The sequence below is a fragment of the Pyxicephalus adspersus genome, chromosome 5 (assembly GCF_032062135.1).
Source record: "Pyxicephalus adspersus chromosome 5, UCB_Pads_2.0, whole genome shotgun sequence".
NCBI lineage: Eukaryota > Metazoa > Chordata > Amphibia > Anura > Pyxicephalidae > Pyxicephalus > Pyxicephalus adspersus.
In genome coordinates, this window is record NC_092862.1 from 122,061,295 (window position 1) to 122,085,735 (window position 24,441).

The following is a 24,441-nucleotide window of genomic DNA, read 5'->3' on the forward strand; positions in this document are numbered from 1 at the left end:
TTAGGTCTTGCTTTTCGTCCATATAACCTTCAAAAATCCGGAATTTTTAAAAATCTAGCACACCTCGGGTCCGGAGGTTGCCGGATTTTTGAACCTGTACTGAATGAATATTTTTTGTGAATATAGCTATGTTCCGAAAATGTATATTGTAACATAAATTAGTAAAACATAACATAATGTAACACATCATAACATATCACAACATAAACTGCAATCCCTGTTTCAGAATTTAAACTTTTTTTTCTCTTTGCTTCTCGTAAACTGATTTGCAGAATGTGCCTTTTTGGTATCTATGATCTTGTTATTTTACACGAAAAGCAAATGAAGAAAAAATGTAACAGTTAAGTGCATAATCCATCAGATAGATTACTATATGATGACAAGCAGCTGTGTACAGGGCAGTTGTTCAAAAGTAGTTACCTAAAGAAAACAGTATTGTTAATTGTACATTTTACTCTGTACTCTGTAGTGAGGATTTTCTTTATAAAAAACATGACGACTGGAGGGAAATTTGGTTGAAAACAAGAAAAAGATTCAGAATTGTCCCTAATGTGTTTAATCCAAACAGATTGTTACCAAATGACAGCAACATCTGATTGTTATGCCATTACTTTACTGACACATTAAACTAATCTTTTTTTTTAAAAATTCGTTATTTAAAATTTTCAACATAACAAATATATAGCGATAACTTACACAATTATAAGGTGAAATGTACAAAGTGAATAAACAAAATGTAATAACAAAATCGAAAACAAAAGAACAGAACAACAAAAGGATAAAATCCGGTTTCCATGGCAGGAACAAAACTGTGCTCTTGGAAAAAAAAGGGAGTGGGTGGAAGGGGGCGAATAAGTTACCCCAAATGGTCAAGCTGTCGTTTGACCCTGAGGATGGGAGTCCAGGTGGTTTCTGTATTCCTGAGAGGTGGAGAATTCAGACCAATAATACCAGGTGTTATAGAATTTTCTATTAGTAACTCTCGCAGATGAAATGAGATCCTCCATTCTATGCATTTCGTGTATTCTCTGGAACCACAGGCGCACTGGGGGAGGCTCTGTTTTTCTCAACAGGCCGCAATACATGATGAGGCAGCCACTATCATATGTCTGATCACTGACTTCCTGTAAGATTTAACTGAGAGGGTATTGTGTTGAAGGAGAAAAAAGGCTGGGTCATTTGGTATATGTGTCTCTGTCATCCTTTGGGTTATTGATCGTATAGTATCCCAAAACTGACCTAAAAGGAGGCATTCCCAAAAAATATGACAATATACTAATCTGTCCTGTTCACCTTGAATTTAGTGGATCTTTAGTGATCTACAGACCCAGTTCTAGATATTTGTTCTGTCATACTACAGTAGAGTTATGGTCAAAATAAATTGTATATGTTGTATCTAGGATGCCAATATGAATACCATTGCACAGTCTGCTTTTTTTTTACATTGTTTCTCAATTATGGTTCCTCCAGAGGTTGCTAGGGGTTCTGCCTCCCAGGTCAGTTTAAGTGACATCAATGATCTTTTTGGCTATCTGTAATGGTGGTAATCTGTACACTGGTTAGAAATGTAAGAGGGATTACTCTCACTAACCCCCATGCTAGTGTACTCACTGTGGATACAATATTTATAGCAGTGGTTCCTTCTAGACATGAATGTTAATTTAAGGGTTCCCCCGTGATAAAAAAAAAGGTTGCAAAAGGCTGCTTTAAAATATTCACCACAATGCTCATGCATGGACTGCCCAGTTGTTCAATATTACTGAAAAGGCACTACTAAAGGAGAAAATTCAAGAAGATATTTCAAGTATAATAAGAATGGTAGACCACTGCATGGGGTACCACTGAACATGAACTGAACAAGATAATTTTGTGTTAGTTACACTGACCTGAGAGGTACAAATTGCTCATTTCTCAAGGGATCCCTAACAACCAAAGGGAACTATGGGGTCCCGCAGAACCCCGGTTGAAAAATACTAGCTATCAATCACTGATGAAGTCACCATTTGATGTTTATAGGAGATAATTGTGGGAATCAGATCACCGATTCGCCAAATTTACAGAGCAATCAGTTCTGTTACTAAGGTCTACAAAATTTCCAGGCCACTAATGGGTTAATACAGCTGCATACATATTCTATTTTTTCCTGCAATTGTAGCAAAGGACCAGGTGTCTTTCCTCTGTGATCTAGAGCCCAACAAATCAAAAGGAATCCTACTCAATCTTTTCATGTATCATGTCTGCTTGTCAAACATAAAAACATATCCTAAGCAATCTATTAATCTACTGTTAAATAACCTCTTCTATCTGTGGCTGCATTATAGGATTAGTGAATAATGGCTGGAAGGGGTAACACTGGGTCACACGAAACATTGAGTGGCAAGGAAGTGCCAAGTTAAGTATCAGTATATTTTGTCTTTGTTTTCCCAACACAAACAACATTACACATTATACCCTTATCAAAAGCACACGTTATCCACCCATCATACAATTAGAGTGGATTTGTGGCCATGCCCTTGTTGTACATATTGGAGAAACAAGTTGTGCACAAACACTATCACCTAAGAGGTCCCAGAATAAGGCTATACAAGCTTCTTGCTTGGGTGTGTACCAAAATCATATCTTGAAGTTGAGAATGTAACTTAAAATTACGAGGGGGGGGGGTATAGGAATATTTCTAAGGACCTCCAACAGTGGCAGTTGGCCTATTAAGTACTCTTTATTTAATTTTATTTATTAGGCTCCTATTTATACCTTTAACACTGGTGCATGTGCAAATTTTCACCAGGTGATCTGAGTAAGTCACAGTTACATTTCTCTTCATGAGTCACTGCTGTGCTGACTAAGAAAATTAGATTTTAATTTACAATTAAAAGAACTATCTTGCTTTGGGCTGGTGGATCAATGTGTGTTCAATTTGTAGAAAAGTCTATACTTCATTATCCCTGAGCCAGCAATTCTACATTCCCTTTTCTGGCAAGAGATCCCAGCAGCTTCATGGACTACATTAATGTAGTTTTACCTTTGAAATATTTCTAATATATCAGTTATATACATCTAATCTGGCCATTCTCCTATATGAAACTATATATACTCCCAAAATCTAAGTATGTGTATCAAGTCATTCTTCTTAAACAAATCTGTTTTTGTGGATTTTTTGCAAAGTTCTCTACTTTGTCATTTGATTTTGTCATTAACAGCACCTCATGTTGCAAGGCACAATACTACCTTGCCTTCTTCCTGCCTGTCAAATAGGCAGACCCATGGCCACTGCAAACCAGCACGAGATTGGGTGTAAACTAAATCTGAGCATGTTATTATGGTTGTTTCTGTGCTTTTTTATGTGTTTCCATCTTCATGGAAAAGAAATAGGAACAAATTTGTCCTTTATTAAATTGGCAATTCAAGAAAATTTTTTTGACTTTGTCTATTAAAACAGCACTGTCTCACTCATTATGCTGTATTCTTTATGTGGTTAAATATATTTTAAAATATAAACATGCAGAGTGAAACCTCTTAATACTGTCCTCCGCAGATAGAAATGATTGAAACTGTGAATAAATTTCCCTAATTGAACAACTTTTTTGAGCTCCTGGGTCGCAGCTCTCGCTGCTGTTTTCACGGCTTTTCTAGGATAAAAGATTACGTGTCACAAGGAGGTATAGTGTTGAACTGGCTGGAAGTTCCTGAAAGAGACTATAGCTGCTATACTTTTCCAGTTCTGGCAACTGTAGCATGAAGAAAGGAGTCCTATGGGCCATGACAAGCACAGGACAGCTTCTCCAACCCCTGTTCTATCATCACCGATACGTGGGTGAGCAAGTACAGGTAAAAATAAAAACAGTGGCCAAAATTAATTCAATTTCCTAACAAAACGGGTGAATTAGAACTGCAGATTAACAACTATCATTATTTAGTCGGAATAATGAAAACCTGGTTAGAGAACAATTATTATTCGATAATTAACTTGAAATGGTCTGTCCCCCCAAAATATAACTGTAATTATATAAATAAAATTATATAAATTATATAAAATTATATAAACCTTTATATTTAATATAAAGGTTTTTAGACTTAGGTTAACCTGGATTCAAATATTCAATTACCATACAAGCAAACTGGATTTAATTGTTATCCTATATTTTTGTAAAAAGAAACTGTTGGCATATTTGCCATTCCTCAAAATTGTTTAATTTTTAAGGGATTGTGCCTCATTTTAAGAAACTGTCCCACTTTTAGAACCAGATCCTTTGTCCCTTTTTCCCCTCAAATGTCTCTTTATTTGGACCTATATATAGATCTATATAATAAATGCATTAATCAACTACTTCAAGTTTAATACTATCCTGTGTTCTCCACACAGACTTTTTTTTATTATGCATTATAATTTTAAAAATACCTTGTGGGTTTAGGCATAATTATTTATCATAATAATTCTTCAGGGGGTGTGTAACTGGGGGGTCTGGCAGGGGTACATCCACTCCTTACAAAAGGTGTCCCCTTTTCTCATTGGTGGGATATATGTCCTTTGTCTTAGGGGAAGCAAAAATCCCAATTTACCTTCAAAACCATATCTCAACACCAGGTTGTATGAACTGGCTGGAAAGGACAAGGTATAGCTTTGTGCAAAACTAAATCAGCTGTAATGCCAACAACCTGACAAACTTCTTTAGACCACTAATGGGCCATATTTCACATTTAAAGGTTAACTTTATACCATTGCTGGGTCGCACCCTATAACTTCAGAACATACAATCTAATTTCTTGGTGCCAAGTTACCTTGGCACAAATAAAAGGTACAAATGTCTATTTAATGGTATAAAATATTAGTATGTATTTTTATACCTAAATACTAATATAAAATATTAGTATACATTATGGTATATTATAATGGTATATAATTATTTGCACCAGTTTATATTTTGTGCTTTTTCAAGCACTACCAACAAGTTTCTGAAACATTTTAGAACCACTTTCTGTGGGAGATTATTCCAAAATTTTTCAGCTCCTATTGTAAAGAACTCTGTTCTAATCATAGCCTCATCAATACCTAATACGTGTTTCTTATTACTTTTGCCTTTCCCAGCACTATTTCTCATTTGAAAACAGCCTTTTTGTGAACGATTCTTCAGCCTTAAAGAACTGTCATATTAAATTAACTCAATGAACAAACATTTACAACCCCCCCAAGATCAGGAAGGCTGCATCATTGAGGGCTCTAGAGGGCATAAAACTTCAGGTTGCCCATTGAGTGCCACAGTTCTAGTAATGCATAGTTACTCAGACAGAACCTAGTTGAAAACTGAGAATCAAAGGGAAACTTTTAACCTCTAAAACAAAAAGTAACAAGCCTTTAAACTCTTAATCGTCATCTGTATCAACGGCACTCTTTGTTCTAGCTTCCTTCTGTATCAATTCATAGATTAATAAAGGCTCTTGAAATAGAGTTTCAGTGAAAAAAAAGTGAATAGAACCAGAATATCTTTTGATAAATAACCTGTGTAGCCTTCAATCAAGGCTGATCCTTGCAATCACACTTTCATTGTTCAGGTCAGGTTGTGGAAAATGTTTTTTTGACAGAACGAATAATGATCACCTGTGCTTAGGTTTAAAAAGAACCTAGAATCCAATCATCAGCACAAAAAACAACATTCAATTCACTTCTCCATTCTCTTTCATGTCTGATGCTTTTCACTTGTAGACAGTGCTGCAATGCATTCAGCAACTTCTTTTTCCATGAATCTCACAAAGCAAATATCTTCCGGGGAAGCTCATAAAAGATTTGCTTTTACTTACTTCAGGTGCACAATGCGGATTGTTATGTTGGAGCTTAAAAAAACAAGAGCGAAAGGGACTGGACTTTGGCTTACAGAGAATAACTGGAATGCATTACATCAGTGTCTGGGTAAAATCATTATTCAGGGGAACTCTCATTGTACAGCCAGGTTAAAGTCTACAACCAAGATACATACAAAGGTTAAAAGGAAAATAAAAAAAGGTACAAAAAAAACCCTCATAATAATCGCTTGTTGGATTTGAAACATTTATGAAGCACATATATGAATTTTAACTGTTGTGTAGCTGCTGTAAGGTCATCATAACAATAAAATGGGTGAATTCAGGGTTGTCAAAGTTATATAATGTTCTTATAATTATTGGTAACTCCAGTATATGATCCCTGCTGAAGTCCCCTCTAACTACTGTGACTGTTATTGCCTTACTTCCATTTTGGGTCCAGGTAGTTATGGTCTTTCTGTTGGATTTTCTGCTCATTTATCTATTAGGGTATTTTTTAGGGCCAGTTTCTTGGGGTAAATTAATAGCCATATACATGGAAGCACATACATATTCCCATGTGTGTATAAGAATCTAATGACTATCACACCTATTGAGGTCATTGGATACTTTCAAAAACACAGGACATTAGGCCTGATTTATTAAAGCTCTTCAAAACTCAATACTATTATGGGAGAACTTGGGTGATCCAAGAAACTCAAAATGGATCTGGTTCAGGACTGAAACATTTTCCCAAATAATAGCAAATGTTTTTTATTAAATCCATTCCAGGTTTGCTGGACCACCCAGGTTCTTCAATGCAGTCCTAGAGAGATTTAATAAATCCGGTCGATTGAGTCTTCTGAACGCCCCATTTCAACACTGTGGAATGAATTACTAAAGCTCCATCTAATGGTAGATAGAGTTGGATTTATCAGCTTTTTAAACAATTCGGGTAATGCAAAAGATGCAAAACTTATCTAGATTTCAATTTTAGTCATGAATTACTTTGTTCCAAAGATAGCACTGTGATATTGATCTAGCAGAAAAAAAACAGACCACACAGCCGATGACCAAGACACCAGCAAATTCAAACTGCAGAATTCAAAAAAATGTTTAGATGATAATTCTGCTTCATACCAGTGTAGGTTGGGGGCCACATACATGAAATGTAAATATTCACTAGGGATGAGAATGCCTCTGCCTTTCTCGCGGAAATTTCCTCAAATTTCTGATGGGTCCGCAAACTTTCGGCGAACCAATTTTGCGGACCCATCGGAAGTTCCGGTAAATCATTACAGGAGGTTTCCCAGGGCTGCATTCATTCATGCATGAAGGAATGCAGCCCTGGGAATCCTCCTGTCAGTGTGCGATCCTCGGGCACTAGAGGTTAAATGAGGACAAGTCTCCCCATTTAAAACGTCTAGTGCTCTCTGATTGGCTGAGGAAAGGAAAATCCTGATGACGCTTGACAGTGGCTGCATTCACTGATCAGCACAGCCCGCAGGACTTTTTTTTTTTTAGACATTTTTTTTTATTTCTTAAGGAAATTATTTCGATCTCACTCGGCGAATTTACACCAGCCATTCTCGCTTACAATTTCGATAAGCGAGAACAGCCGAATTTGCCATGAGATCTAATTTAAAAATCTTGCTCGCTCATCCCTAGTATTCACCTCTATGAAAAGCAGAAATACATTTTTTTGTGTATATTGTAGCAACACAATGACACAAGTATAAGGATAAATCTGATTGCACAGGAACAAGGGCCACAAATACACACAAAACAATTGTAAATCCTTCACTAAATGACAGGCAGTCTGTTTACACTAGATAGGCACCTAAAGCTACGTACACACTTCCAATTATTATCGTCGGAAAACGAACGACGAACGTTCCTGCACGATATATATGAACGATCGTATAGCACCGATACTGCACATAGAGGTAACGACACGATCGTTCGTAGATATTGTACACACAATAGATACGATCGTTTAAGCGATAGAGGAACTATGTGCACGACAGGAAAGTGAACGGACGTTCGTTCATCACGCATGCTCTGAACATGGACGATCAACGAACGACCGTACACACGAACGATGTTCAACGATCGTCGTCCAATCCGATCCGCCGGTCCGGTCGTTCGTTTCCAGCGACTTTCCTCGTTCGTCGGCGTCGTTGGTTACTTTTTTACGAACGATTTTTTGCCCAATCGATCGTTCGTCGTTCGATTGGAACGATAAAAATTGGAAGTGTGTACGCACCTTTAGTCATATGGTAATGGGTTTGATACATTCCCCTTCATATTATGCTTTGCTTGAAATGGCTGCATGGTACATACCTTAAATGCTTTAAACAACACTGTGGATTGGCGCTATATAATTGCTGTTTATAATTAATAATACTTTTGATCACATTAATGCCATAAACCAAACTATGGAAAAAATTCAAGTTTCATGGTATGCAAATAAACCATAGTATCGTAAAACAAAGTAGTTATTGTACACATGTAATAAACAGATGTCACATTTACAGAAATGATAACGGTAATTGCATCTTACAGGAATATCAATGTCTGCAGCTGAGTAAATGAGATAAAAAATAACTTCTAAAACACTTTGGCAGTGACTTCATATAGCTATTTGAATATAATATAGTTGACTCAAATTGTTTCCCACTATATATCTTATGTAATTCTCTTATAAAAATAGATTACTGATCTATTATTTTACAGCAGGAGAACAGTCAACAAGAGTATCTGACATTCTAAAAAGGAACTTTAAAGAAGGCCTTGTCTTCAGTTTGTCATGGCAGTTGTGTGCAAAAACTCCATAAAACATGTCCTTGTTTGAAATCACTAAATCTATTTTCATTCACAGCTAAAATATGAAAAAGGTTACTGCCTTGATACAAGACCCCTATAATCCCTATTGTAATATATCAAATACAAATATAATCCCAGCACTCAGAATGGGGGAGTCTTTAAAATTGTAACTCCAGTCAAAACTTTTGACTTATTTCGGGTATAGAAAAAAATTAGACCTTCTGTCAAGTTTTTTGTGCTATCTGTGACCTCATTGGAGAGATTCATCCCTCTGCTTGTACTTGTAATCATTATCACCAATACCGAAAAAGAAGGGAAAAACTCAGATTTTGTAGGTTTGCCAAGAACAAGTCTCGAATGGTGGCTCTTTTTTGAGGACAACAGAGGAATTTTTCTCACTTTTGGACATTTCCTGTTATATCCCTGTGATATAAAGTGAAGTGAAATTTCTGTAATGGTACACAAACAGAGAACTAAAACAATGTATTCCCTCTACATCTCCTGCAGCCCCCCAGCCTAGCCTCCTCAATACATATCATCCATGTATCATTACATCTATGCCATCCATGAGTCAATAAGACAAGAAATGTTCATTTTAAAGAAAAGTTCCAATCTAAGTTCTAGTTTACCTGTAATATAGGCTTAGGGAGGTCCTGGAATGGATTATGTTTTCTGGCATATCACAGAACTAGATCATCACAATTACAAATCCTTTGAAATATATACATTTTTTTTTGTTAAATTTAAACCTGCTTAGCTATTGCATGATCATAGTGACCAACGTTTTGGGATAAGAAACTGGGATTTTGTTCATAGAACGTATAAGTGTAATGGACATCTCTGCTACACCCCAGTTACATAAATTATGAAACCTTTGGGTTAGTGTAAAGAATGCCCCCCATTACATTGGTAGTGGGAATATCACCTTTGCAGGACAGCTATAAAGATCACTGGTGTCAGGATGCTGCACCTGCCAAATGGTGTCTAGAATTATGCCAGCACCATCATATGAGAGGCCAATCTGCTGTATCTCAAGGGACCCCTAGCATCTTCTGAAAGAACCCCAGGGTTCATTGGAGCTGTGGTTGAGAACGCTGGATTTGGAGAGTGAATGAAATGTTTGGTATAGTATGCCATTTTTTAGAGCTCAAAAGTACATTTTATTTCTAGAAGTATAAAAGTTTAATCATCAGATCAAAAAAAGATCATCTGAGTAGGACACAGGAAAACAGTGACTGGGTTCCTAAAGAGAGACAGTCCTTCCAATTAAGGAACATTTATGAGCTATGCATGATGATAAGCCCTTGCCAAACACAGGTCCTTCCTCTTAAAGAGGAGTTTTTTCTCCCCTTACGTCCTTGGCAATGCCAACATTTTCATCTGTCATTCATGACTGGCCAGGCCATCGTAGCATAATTCCCACACATGTTCACGGGACAAATGCCAAGAATGAACACTGAGTTTTTTTATTATCCATTTACATGCAATCAATGCTTAGCTGCATGGTTTTGGAATTACACAGAGTAGAATCAGGGATTATTTTAATTCAACTGGAACTGGTGTAAAATCAGCCTTTGCAAGGTCTCCACACTAAACCGGTCTGCTAACAAGCACTCAGGCCTCCACCTATATTCAATAGAAGCCAACTATAAAGCACTGCTGCTGTATTGTAAGTTTAAAAGAGAAGCCCCAGGTAAAGGTGAAGATAAACATTCACAGATTAATACACAGAAGAAAATGATAAGGTGTCCTCATAATTTTGGCATTCACAATTCTTGTATTACTTTTATGTCTTAAATAAATGACATACCTGAGATCAATACAAGGCAGGGAAAGGAGTGGTACTGACGTTCATAGCTTTACACTGCCTGCAAGGCAAACTAGTGCTTCTTCATTTAAAAGCTTGTTGTTCTTTGTGTGTATATTTATCTATATAACCAACTTAAAGGGAAGCATGCAAGATTCTCAGAATGTTTGTGCATTCCTTTGGCAATTAGCTAGGAAAATTAGTTCAAAAGTTAAATAACCTCCAGGGCTGTATTATTAATTATAAAAAGCTACTAAAGAATAACGCGTCTATTATTTAAGGATTAATAATTATTGCTTAGCTATGTATTTTATTATATATATATATATATATATATATATATATATACATGTTACAAATATATACATGTGACAAATATATTATTTAGAATGCAATTTTTGACACTGATATGTTTTCACTTGTATTCTCAGTACCTGCTGATTGACTCTACCCCAGATCAACTACTTATTTTAAAAAGGATCCCTCTCAGTCTGATCATGGGACAGGTCCGGAGAAACTCTTAATTACATCATGCTAAACTGGTACTGACATCAGTGGTTCAAAATGATAAAAAGATACTGGCAGTGTTTAATGTACATTCGCTGTGAATTTCTCAAAGAGCACAAAACTTCAGGATAAGCACAGTAAAAATAAACATTTTACGCCAAGCTTACTTGCAATGGTTTTGTTTTCTAAATAAATTTAGAAATAATCTACTTTGGAAGGAGTTGATTTACTAACAAAGCCAGAGTTACTCCCTCAATCTGCCATATCATAGCCTTCAATTTATCTGGGACTGTCTAATTATTGTCAATGCTGGTTTAGCTATTAACCTCCATAAATAAAACTTTTTTTTATGTAGCTGCCGGTAAAAAGCAATGGAGTAAAATATAGTGTCATTTAGGTAACAGCTGTGAGTGTGCTGGGGCTGCTGACTTCACATCAAATATGGCAACCCAGAGCAGCAGGCACAGGGCTTTACAAGAAAGGATTTCATATAGGTAAATAACTTGCAATAAACACAATTACTCATTCATTGGGCCTGATTTATTAAAGCTCTTCAAGGCTGGAGAAGATACACTTTCATCAGTGAAGCTTGGTGATCCAGCAAACCTGGAATGGATTTAATGGTAGCTCATTGTCCATCTATAAATTAGCTACCATATACCCAGGAAATCAGTTTTTAATGGCAACTCTAATGCAAGGACCCATATGTCATGTCATCAAGCAAGGTGTGTAGGTCAGGTGACTGAGTGGGTCAGAAAAACCTACCAAACAGCAAATTAGTTAGTTGGTTAGTAAATGCAGTCCAAGAAAATCACAAGGTCATGGGTGCCCAAGCCTCACTAATCCACGTGGGAGCTGATTTGTAGGCTAGCTTGTCTTGCTGATCCCACAGAAGAGCTAGTGTAGCACAAGTCGCTGGCTATAAAAAAGGAAAACAAAATGCAGTGCATCTCAGCTTCCTACATATGACACATGCATGGTTGCCATGGCCATGTCATGTCATGGTCAGAACTTGACCCTGGAGCAACGGAAGAAGGTAGTCTGGTCTAATGAATTAGATTTTCTTTTGGATGGGGATGGAATGTGTGTGCTGATTTTCAGAAAAGGTGGATGCAGGATATAATATGGCAAGGAGGCTGATTGATACATATGGCTTAAAGGATCTTTGCTAATGTCTTGTTCCCAGAAACAACAGGACACGTTTACAGGCCTTGTCTATTGCTTGATGGGTCAGAGCAGTTTTCTGAGGCATAAGGGGGGCCAACACAAAATAGGGTGGGCCGTCCTAATGTTTTTGCCGCATAGAGTATATGGTAAATAAAATGGCCTCTTGTCCACACTTATTTAGTACGACTATAGCAGGTATATAAAAGTATAAAACATATGGCAGGACCTGATATGAACAAGTTAGTGCTCTTACCTCGCTTTATCATAATATGTAGGAGCTATGTAAAGTACAAAAGGATATCTAATGATTGCACCCTGTCAGGTATTTGTTGCCATCTATGTTCCATGGATAACATGTCTCCTAATATCAGGTCCAATAGACACCACTGGACAGTGGGAGGAAAGCTCCTAAACGTTGGGTTTATGTCGTAATAGGCAGAAACATGAGTGTCCCCATTGTGTTACCATTTTTTGTACTGTCCATTATCACCATTTAGTGATTTATTACTAATTATTATAGTATTACTATGAGGCTAATACTCATACTATAGAGCAGCGTTCCCCAACCAATGGTCCTGGTCTGCGAAAAAATGTTGGTGGTCCCCAGCAGAGTCCTTCTCCTGACCCGGCAGGGGGGAAGCGCACCGGCCAGAGCTGCGGACCATGTCCTCCGGAGACATCGCAGGCTCAGGGCGGTAGGTGGGTTGTGTCTTCGCCCACTCTGCCATCACAGGCTCAGACCTCTGCGATGAGAGAGTGGGTCGAATTCTGCCATCATGACATTACTCGGGGGGGAAGTTTCTTCCCCTTTGAGTAACACACGGATCCCCATGCATGCGTGGTCCGTGGCCGGTAAATTTAGTGGTTTTTCAGTCCGAAAAGTTTGGCAACCACTGCTATAGAGTACTACAGTGCGATTTGGTCATTCAGTTTTTTGCCATTGGAAAACAGTTTTTTCTTCCTTGATGAAAGTAGAAAACACTAAAATCTGTTCCCCTGCACACCTTTCTGCAGAAGTTACAATCTAACCTTCACTTGGTTTATAGTCCTTCTCCAAATGTAATCCAAATAATGCAATTCTGATTTTGCTAAAATGGCTTCTCCATATCATCCTTTACAAATATTGATTTCTCTTCAACATAGTCCAGTTTTGTGCTGTTTTTCTCCATTGCTCTGTTACTTTGCTTTCTAACATTTAGGTATTGGAGCTGAAATAATAACTCCCAGGTCTATTTCCAGTGCACTGACTGCAGTTATAGAACCATTAATCTAGCATCCTGCCACTGGGGATTCTTTTCAGTATAAGTGCATGACTTTGCAATTTATAACATCTGAAGTGACCCTATAACAGAATTATCTGTGCCACATGAGCCACTCTACTAAACAGTCTGATAACTCCATCTTCTTGTCTTATGTGTTGTCTTTTGTAACCTAGAGATTTTGCTATGTTTTTAAAAAATATATGTTTAGATATGCGTGTAAGTAGGATCCATATATCTATCTATCTATCTATCTATCTATCTATCTATCTATCTATCTAGCTATCTATCTAGCTATAAATCTATATATCTATACAATTTATATTAACTTTGAGTTTTCTTTGAGTAAATTTATTTAATTTTGTTCACATATTATAATAGGGATATTTCAAAATAATGTCATGGAAGGGTAAATGTAATTTACATTTATTGTGTCTGGTTTATTAAAGCTTACCAACACTTGGGAAGATAGACAATAATAGGAGAACCTGGGTGTTCAAGTAAAACCTCCAGCTCATGTGCATGGGGATTCATTCGTTCCTGGCAGCCAACTATCCCAGGATCACACACAGAGCTCTATGTACATTAAAAATAATTGGCAGGCAGGTAAGTTTGTTTTATTGCAGAAAAGGCATAGTCTCTACCTTCTGAAATAAAGACCCTGCATACTCACAATTTATTAATTGTGGATTGTAAGTCTACAATTATAGTATGTATACTATAGTATACAAGTTAAGTGTATGTTTTCTTTGCAAAATGAATGATAGTAAATAATGTGAACCTGTTTGAAATCTCAATTATGTGCAAGAGAAAAAAGCAGGATTTTTGCTATCTCATGATTGGTTGAATACAACTTTACAAGCTGGTGTAACTATAGGACAACTTATTGCTGTTTGAAAACAAAAATATCAGTTTGTCTAGTTCCCCCCATCTAAAACCTTTGAATCTTTAATAAAACTAAAAGCATGGATGAAAAAGCATTAGGAGTTTGTCAGCATGCTATAGAAAGATCCTCAAATCAGCACCATGGACAGCAAAGCAAAGGACATCAGGGAAAGTTACATGTTTGTATTTGTAAAAAGGCAGACACATCCTACATATGCTGCCCAGGTATTATTGAGTATGTCGAACGCCTCTGGAAAGCCAAGCTACTTGTGACTTTTCTTTGCCAAATATAATCACACATCATAAGCGCAATTCACATTTAAAACATGGGATCAGGATAAAGATCATCATTTTAAAAATGACAGGTATTTTCAGGAAGTCCAATGAGATTAGAAACCTACAGTCACATGAATAAATACTCCGTGATTATTATATTAAAACATTGTGAACTGAGCCTCTGGCGCTGTTAATATAGCCAAGTTCCATGTACACATGTGACTTGAGATGGGAATTAAACAAAAAACTATTCAGTCTGATTTCAAAATGATACGTCATAGTATAGGTATAGTATTTGTTATCAGTCCGCTTGTAAAAACAACTACAGCAATGAGACATATACCTTATACAGCTTTGTAATATATTTGGCAGTGGGGTGTCCATACACTGATTGATGGGTGCTGAACCAGGTAAACAATCAATATATCTTTTCGATACCAATTACTTACCTGGTATAACCCGGGTGAACCCATCAGCCAGCCCAGTTATGCACAGCTCCACCAACCCCTACCCGCTCTGACAAGTTTATGTCAATCAGCAGGGAGCACTCCTATTGCCAGCAGCCAGTGAGAGCAATCCCCACTATTTAAATTAAAAGACAGAGCTAAATTATTATAGTAAATACTGTGGAGCGACAACAAAGCTTGTGAATTCCCTAGTTTTTTTTTTTAAAATGTTCATGATATTCAACATTTTTATATATTGTACGGAAATAAATGAACTATTGCATTCCTAATTTTAAATAGCCAGAATATATAGATGTTCAACATAAAAATGGGCTTTAACTTCTTGTGCACAAAAACATACAACAGCTTCCTTTTAGTACAAGTATATGTTTTTAGTATTTGAAAACCCAATGTATGTTCTGCAAATAAACACGTCATTTAGATAAAATTGTCAAATTATACTATTAAACACTTTTTCTTCAGCTCCATGAATGGTCATGTAACCATTTTATCTGTTCTTCTACCCCTATCTCTGAGTACTGGGGGCATCAAAAGTCAATGCTTGGCATTGCAGAAGCCAAATCCTATATTCAGCTAGTAGATGGTAGGCATGTTAAATCACAGGCTGACTACCAGAGTGTACAGGATACCATACGTTAATTGATACCAGGCAGTAACCTGGTCTTTTTGTTGTCATCATAAAAAAGGGAAACTCAAGCTACTAAAAGGACCACTAGGTAAATTTTAAGGTAAACTGGAATAATCAAGAATCACAAGATTGGGCACATACATATTGGAAAAGATCAGTAAATGGAAATTATATATGCAACAACACAGTGCTCACCAGACATAAAAAGTTCAGATCAGCTGTGTCATCCAGAAAAGTGGTCACCAACCTTTTGGACGTTACAGACCACTAAATTTACGGACTCCAGACCGCACATGCGTGGGGAGCAGTGTGTCACTCAGAGGATAAGAAACTTCCCCCAGAGTGACTTCCAGATGCCAGAACCTGCCCACTCTCCCATCACAGCTCTGATCCTGCGATGGGAGACACAACCCACCAACCACCCTGAGTCTGTGATGCATACGGGAGACATGGTCCGCGGTTCTGGCCGGTGCACGCCTCCCAGCGGGGTCCTTCGTCTGACCCCACTGGGGGGCGCACCAGCCAGAGCCTCGGACCAATAAACTGTTCTCCACCGTTGATTAAAACCACGACACTATCTATTAATAATAATATTACACAGGACTTTACAAAGCCCATATTCATGTCACTCATGAAGGACTCACAATCTAATGTCCCTTCCATAGTCATATGTCATTAACACCACCTAAGGACAATTTGAGAGGAAGCCAATTAACCTAACTGCATGTTTTTTGGATGTTAGTGTAAACCAAAATACAAGGAAGAAACCCACACAAACGCGATAGTGCCCTGGCTAAGCTTCGAACCTGGGACCTAGTGCTGCATAGCCCAGAGTGCTAACCTCTGAGCTACCATGCTGCCAATGGTGGATTGAGGAATCAAGAGATTGGGCAGTAACACACAGCTTCTTATCTAGTGGCAGTCTCTTGCTGTCTTTTTGACACAGACAGTCCAAGTAACACATCCTATGGATGTCTACCTGGGAAGGCCCAGGAACAGCAGTCCTGGCCAGGACACCCAACCACAAGGTGTCCACTTTACCCACTGTTCCAGCAGTACCTTACACCAAGGAACAGTTGTTTGAGTTCAGGCTCTCTCTCTGTAGTATAACCCCACCCAACTTCAATTGGATATTTCTTCTGGGCTCACGGCCACTTCTATTTTGTTAAAAACTGTCTATCTCTGTGTCAATACCCATATCTACATTGTGATAGCCCGTGTTCAGACTAAAATAAACACATCAGATGTAAGGCATTTGTAATTTCCAGTTTATACAAAAATGTGAATGCTGACATTACTGACTTCTCTTTCAGAATATGCTTTCTGTACCGTTATGCACAACCAATCTCCTTAATCCTTTAAATTACTGATTCATATTGAAGTTGTTAATATTTATAAAGAAGAAAATGATGACGTGGGAAAATGTAGTGAAATTAGTTTTTACACTGATGGTTTAATATTTGTGTATTTTACTTATTAAATCTGTAAAGTGTCTGTTATAGAACCTCATCCAAAAATCTATGCTAATTTAAAATTACTCATACACTTTGGATGAATCAGCCTCTGATTAACTAATCTGGCAACTACTGAATGTGAAGGACGCCAAAAGTCATCAGACTATTGCAGAGGTTCAGCATTCTAGCAAAGACAATAAGTGATGACACTCAACTTGAATCAGCTGTTTTAGTGCTGTGAGCTAGTGATTTTTGTGTTATATATACTGTACTCCCAAGTTAACCTCCAAATTTATTTAAAGGCTTGGTTTAACATACATGTCAAGTTGCCAACCCACTAGCACATTATCCTACAATTAAAGTTGATAACATAAAACTTAAAGTACATGTTCGGCCTTACAACATATAATATCTGTAACACATTGACCTTCAGTTTTTTCTATATTCTCTAAAATTCCAGTCATTCCTCTTTTTACATTTAGCAGGAAATGAGCAGAATCTTTCCAATGGTGACATTAACAGCATCTTATAAAGAGGGAAAGTACTGTTTATGAACCTCTATAGGTTTTTTTTGTCTGGGCTCCAGGAAAGGATATTTCCTATTCTATCCTGTCCTGGGGGCAACACTGTTAGTGAAGGGATCTTCTCTACAGAATACAAAGACGACAAACAGAACTATATTTCTACTTCTTCCCACTCTATTCAAAACTAATTAAAACTATAAACTGGAGCTCTACATTTTTTGCTCAGCTCTCTAAGATCAATCTATATAACAGCCATTCCAAAAAGGTGGTTAACAGGAAATGACCTGACTGGGGAAGGGGGTATTTACCTTTTGGACCAGTACCAATAAGATATGTTATTGTGGTTCTCACCTCTCTGCCCTGGCCAAATGTTTGCAGTCCTCTCCTTTCTGTTAGTAATACCCAAGCATATCTCTCATATAAAATATAGATAGTATTATATGGAAGATAAGCATAGGTGTACCCAAACATTTTTTCTGAGATACAAAGGTCGATTTGAATAAAATATTTGCATTTCTAAAGTACATGGAGTACTACTTCAGCTAATAACACTCTTATTATTTCTTTTTAAAACTATGTTACACAAAATTTACACAAAACTAAAAACCACAAGTCATCATCTCTTTTGGGATACCTTGTACAGAGGAGCTGAAAGAGAGGGCTAATGAGGGCTCCACAACATTGTAGGATCAGAGGGGTAACATTAACAGTGTGACAAATCCCCTTATTCCTCCATAAACAGGCTTCTTCATGCTGGTGACCTATCGGTATTGCTTAACTTTATTGACAACAAGTGAGATTACTTGGCTATGTTGTCTGGCACGATGTCTAAAGTATTAAAGTGACTGAACAGAATTTCTTCTATCTGCTATATACCCTCAGTTATCAATATCATATCAAAATGTTACCGTAACATTTATTACAGGGACCATTTATAAGTACATATTTTTCAATATGGGGTGATATCTGGGATTCAACATGGCTAAATATCACAAAATGTATCAATTGTCTCACTCTACATTACAAAAAGAAAGTTAACTAAATGTTGTATCTCAAAACATTTCTAAAAAAAATTTGTTTATTTTAGCAGAAGTCCTAACAGTACATAAGATGGATATTATGAGTATTTTTCTGCAAAGATTGTAGCCATTATATCACTGACGTTTCATCCGGATCTGCGGTTAATAAAATTAAATCAATGTAAGGAGATTACATACCCCGTCAGAGAGACAGGATCACTAGAGTAATTTCCTAAATATCCCCAATGAAAAGATCACAGAGTTTAAGTTACATTGTTCGGGACTTGGATCTTCTTAATTACTTTGAAAGATTAAAAGTAATTTTACCAAATTTTTTCACCCAAACCCATTGAATAAAGTGGGTTTTGCAGGATGAATATATGGCTTTTGGCTAAAGGCTGAAGTACACTTGAGACATTAGAGACAGCCATTCACAAATCTCCAAGATGTAAGCCAAGGGAAATTCTAAAGGGATTAGTGCAGCAATTCAGTTTAACAAGAGGTAAAAACAGACTTGAGCAAAACATAACCATAAATGCATTCTTGCTGTGATTTAAAACCTTGTTCCCATTGCTGCTCTAAGTCGGCAGCTTAGAAAAGAAAGCTGTCAAAAGGCATCCACACGTACAAGGATTTAAAGAACTCATTTTCTGATGAAAGTATCGACAAAGTAGTCTGGAAATCCATGGACAGCTAGGGAACGTCAACTATGTGCAATATCTTTTTTTTTTTAAATTTTTAATAAGAATATCCAAAAAAAAACTTGCAGTTAGGTTATTGGCTTCCCCTCAAATTGGCCTTAAACTGTGTTAATAACATATGACTATGGCATGGACATGAGATTGTAAGCCTCCTTTAAGGGACAGCTAGTGACATGGCTATGGACTTTGTAAAGCACTGCATAATATGTCCCCAGTTTCATTTATTTATTTATTTTAAATGTTTCTTGGATACATAGATTCGTAGATAAAGAGAAATTTTTAAAAAGTCAGATGTGAACATTTGCAAAGTAGTGAAGAAAGGCACAGCTATGTTTGGTACCTATTCATTTTAACTGCTATTAGCTAAATTGTCATAGGTTGCTGTGGATAGCTGTACTTCATTGCTCTTAAAGCGTACCTAAATTTAGAAATTTCACTTTACATAAAAGGGTAGACAACCCTTTTATGTAAAGTAAAAATTGTGTTTTTTTTTTTTTTTTTAAGTGCAACACCCTTTTTTAAATAAATCACCACCCCCTAATTTTGGACCGCCTAGGCGATTGAAAATTAATTGGAGCGCAAAGCCTCCTGGGATACCTACGTCATGCATCCTGGATGGTTCTTGGGTGCTCCTTCTGCGCATGCCCGAGCATCTTGGGCATGCGCAGAAGGAGCCTTTATGCTCAAACAGAAACATTTGCCGATCTCACGCATGCACAGTGAGATCGGCAAACTTTTTTATCCTACATCACCCGATCTCGCGCCTGGGTCGGGTGACGTAGGATGAAGAACCAGGAAGAAGAGCAGAAGATGGCGGTGCCCGGAGCACTAGCTCCGGGTAAAATGGCGGGACGGTGCGGGACCTGATGCAGGACACCCCCGGAGCGATCGGACTGCCCTTTTTTTTTGCCATTTTCAGTTTAGTTCCTCTTTAAATTACTTTTAATTTAGTTTTTACCCTTGAACCTTTTTAACATGAAGGAACCCTATAATTAACTTTCATGTCCTCTGGGAACACCTTATATTAATGTGGTAGTCATTGGAAAGAATGCCTCTTACACTGTTGGCCAATAGGAATAATGTCACCCTTACAATTAGCTAAAATGATCATTGGTGTCACCTAACTTGACCTGGGAAACACAAATTGTTCATTACTGAAGGAAACCCTAGCAAACTGGAGGAACCTCAGATTTCCATTGACCATTGAATTATCACCTTGCAATATATATTGGACCTATTTTATTGAAAGTGATGATAGTTCACTTTGCACAGAATACCCAATCACTTGCAAAGAAATGTAAAAAAAAAAAGGATATTTCCTGGTCCATGATTGGATGGTTGAAGTCTGCAGAGCTTCATGCTACATGAACAGCATTCCTTTAATAAATTAACTCCAGTGTATGCTGGGTATAAATGAAAACACCAAAGACCAAAGAATCTGGTGATTTCCAAACAAGTGTAGAGGGATTGCCAAAGAAGTTGAGAACAGATTTATTGTTATTCTACATACTTAAGAATTTCTCTTAGGGCTCATAAATAGGTGAAAAGACAGGAATGGAGAAAGGATTATTCATTTCTAGAAAATACTATGTCTATTAGTTAATGTTTGATAGTGAATTGCACTAGTAATGATTTGATTAGTTGTACAGAGATTACTTTGGATGGGCTTTTGGCATTTTACCCAAATCCAGTGTGCCCGTAATTCTCCTGATACTCTCCTATAAAATGATTCATTAGATTTTCGTCCACCAAAATTCAAGTTATACAAATCACTGCAAGTTCTGCCTTGCCCTACCTTGCTCTCTGGTAATTTTGCTTTCTTTTCTATAGCTTGAAACCCCAGGCTTATAGACTATCCTGATGGCTAGAACAGTGATCGTGTATGGGACCCTTGCCCTACCAATGCATATTCATATATCCTTCAATGATCTCAGGTAGGAGGCCCTTAAAAAAAGGACATAATCTCAAATATCCAGTCCTATGCTGATGGATATTGAGGTTTTATACATCACTAGGCCCCAGCAAGAGGAAAGATAATAAAACAGATTAGTTGTGTATGTTCCGTACTAGACACATGATCTAGGCAGCTACATGCTGCATAGCTTCATATTGGTGGAAGCTTGATAATATATGATGAGCCTGTGTGACATTTTGGGCACATAACACTCATAAGTTTCTATGCTTAGCTTTTTTTTAGCCTTTTTGTCCCTTTTGTGTTATAATAATGCAGATTTCCACATGCCCTGCAATCAATTATTCTCTTTCTTCTTCAGGAGCTCACTGGAAATCCAGGGTCATCCCATGTTTCATAACACATAGTAATTCTGGGTATAGACATAATAATTTAAGACAATTTAAAACTAGTTTTAGCCAACCAAACAAATGAATGTAATCTATGGTCAACACAAAGGGAAACATTAAAAAGATTGATGTTGGTCATATGTTGTTTTGATGGGCTTGGAGATAGGTAACAATGGGGTTGGTCTTGTCTGAATGTTGGGCATACCTAACTTCAATCAAACAGATAAATCATGCAGTAGAAATAAATGATTTTCTAGTAGTTGTCAAATTACTGTTGCAATTCTCACCACGTTTTAACATTTTCTGCTGCAGAGAACTAGAAAATTTTTTTGATTAAAAGCCACAAGAGTGGCATACAAAAAAATATTTTCAGTTCATCCATCTTCAATCTTCTTTCAATCACAAAACTAACCAAAAAGATCCAGGCAACCCAATACCAGCAGTGTCCACTAAAACTATAAAGCATTTTAAACTTTGGTGGTAAGTATGGATAACATAAGGACATTGATGGGTAGATAACTGCTCAGAAACGACAAAGGCTCCCCAAGGGTTTCTGGGAAGGTCACAGAATTCTTAAGGCCAAAGGGGAACAGGCACAAACCTAATATATCTACTTATAATATATGACAAGTAATTCTGATTTTAGAAAATGTAACTGGCTGTTTAGCCTTTTCTTTAGGGGAAATGGAATTGTTAGGAATGTTAGATGTGTCATCATATGTTTCCTTAGGAGTTCAACACAAAGACAAGACACCAAACAATTTGAAGTGGAAATGTCAGATAAAGGTCTGGTTATAAATACCATTAGCAGGGTGAACTAACCAACCACTAACTAATGTTTGCTTTGCACACAGGGGTGTAAGAACCGTCAATCACAGATTATTCTGCCTTGTCCAAAGCATGCCATCTTGACACACTTCACAAGTCAGACCTGATAAAAGGGGATTACTTTATATTAAAAAAAAATGTTGGCTTTTTATTGTATTACTTTAATTAATTAGCCCTTCAACTGGTTTTGATTATTTGCATCATTTGGTGATCTTCATATTTGCCTTTTATTTTTTCTAATTTAAATAATCCATCCCATTTGTCTCTTAATTTGATTCATTCTAAAAAACCTCTTGAAACCACCCTAAAAATCTAAACAATAAAAAATATGTGATATATAATACAACCTACTATTTACTATATGAGGTGGCTTCATTGGATTTTAGTGATTCTCGTACAAGTCTTTGCAAGCAATGTTTGGCTCGTCAGTGGGTAGTGTTTGGCTTCGGCAGAAATCAAACTAAAGTTTACCAACTCACTTTTTGGAGCTCCTAAATACCAATTGTTAACTAACAATAGTAGCGGTGACTAGTGATTGTACACAGGGGGCAGCCACTTATCTAAAGGTAGCCAATGTTTGGTATCAGAACCCCATTGGATTTCCTTGTTCAGCCTTACTTTCTATTTTAGGCCCATATATCTTTGAAAGAGCAATATTGTAACCTTAGGACAGGAATGCAAAACACTTATTATACTTAACACAGAGGTAGGTGGTTTGTAGTCCGCAGAAATATATATATATACTCAAAATAAACTTCCTTTTATTTCCTTCATTTTGATCTGCTAAATATAACCCTGCGACCTTGACATCCTTAAGCCCTCCCAGTCTGTGCATGTACAGTGAAAGGACAAGCACTCAGTTATCCCTCATCAGTACACGACCTAACTGGCTCCTTGTTCTGCTTCTTCCTCTTAAATGCAAACTCTGCTATACAGGGACTACAAGAGTCCTGGGTAAATTAGGTACTTGCACTGGTTGCATTTACAAATACATTTAATGATGAATTCAAGAGCTGTATTAAAGTACATCTTTTGTATCTGCATAGAGTTCAGGTGTAATCTTTATGGAATGCTCTCATAAAAGATATGGAAGAACAGCATGAATGAATAATTACAAAACAATCATTAGAACAAACATCATCAAACAATCATTACAGTGTCCATTGATTATTATCAATTATTATCAGTAGTATGTGCGTGTTCACTGGTGTCCCTTGTTTTACATTTTGTTCATGTATGTGAATGTGACTTAGATAAACATGGCTCCTCCTCTAAAGTAATAGGCACCAATTTATCATGTAAATGTCTGTTCTCTGTCATATATTTTATGACTGGTTTGGCCATATAAATTATCAATGACCTTAGGTATTACACAAGGACTAGGACTAGGATTGATTACTTTGCACACCATTTTTAAAGCACGACCCCAGATGGGTTGAGAGAAAACAAGGACAACTTGAGCCAATTCAATTGTAGTAAGATTTTATACAGTAGTCAATATTTGTTATGTACTAATTGCTATTGTTATTAGCATTTAAATATATAAAATAAATATTTTAAGAAAATGTATTAAAAAAATATAAAATGTTGAAAAGAAAATCATAGGCATTACCAGTTTGGTAAGGATTTTTTTATCTGGGTACCCTTTGGTGTGCATGGGAATTGTAAGAAGTTACTGTTTATAGCAGGTGGTCCAAGAGGGCCATAGATAATTTGAAGGACAGTGGCATTGGGCAAACAGTGCGATATGCATGAATAGGTGATTTGTCCTTGCGCTGGGTATCTTCTACTTTTTATATTTATCTCGGACTTGTACTGTGCAATCCCTTTTCTTAGTCCATTGGTTGTCATTACAGAGGCTGCAATAGGTATACGTTCAGAAGCCAGGATGAAGATTCCAAAGTCTCTGCCAGTCTCTGTGGCCAGTGACCAATCAGAGGCAGTCTAGGGAAGCCAGGGATGATCTCTGTTGCCCTCACAGCTCACTAGAGTCTCTTCATTTATCTCTAGTGCCTTACAT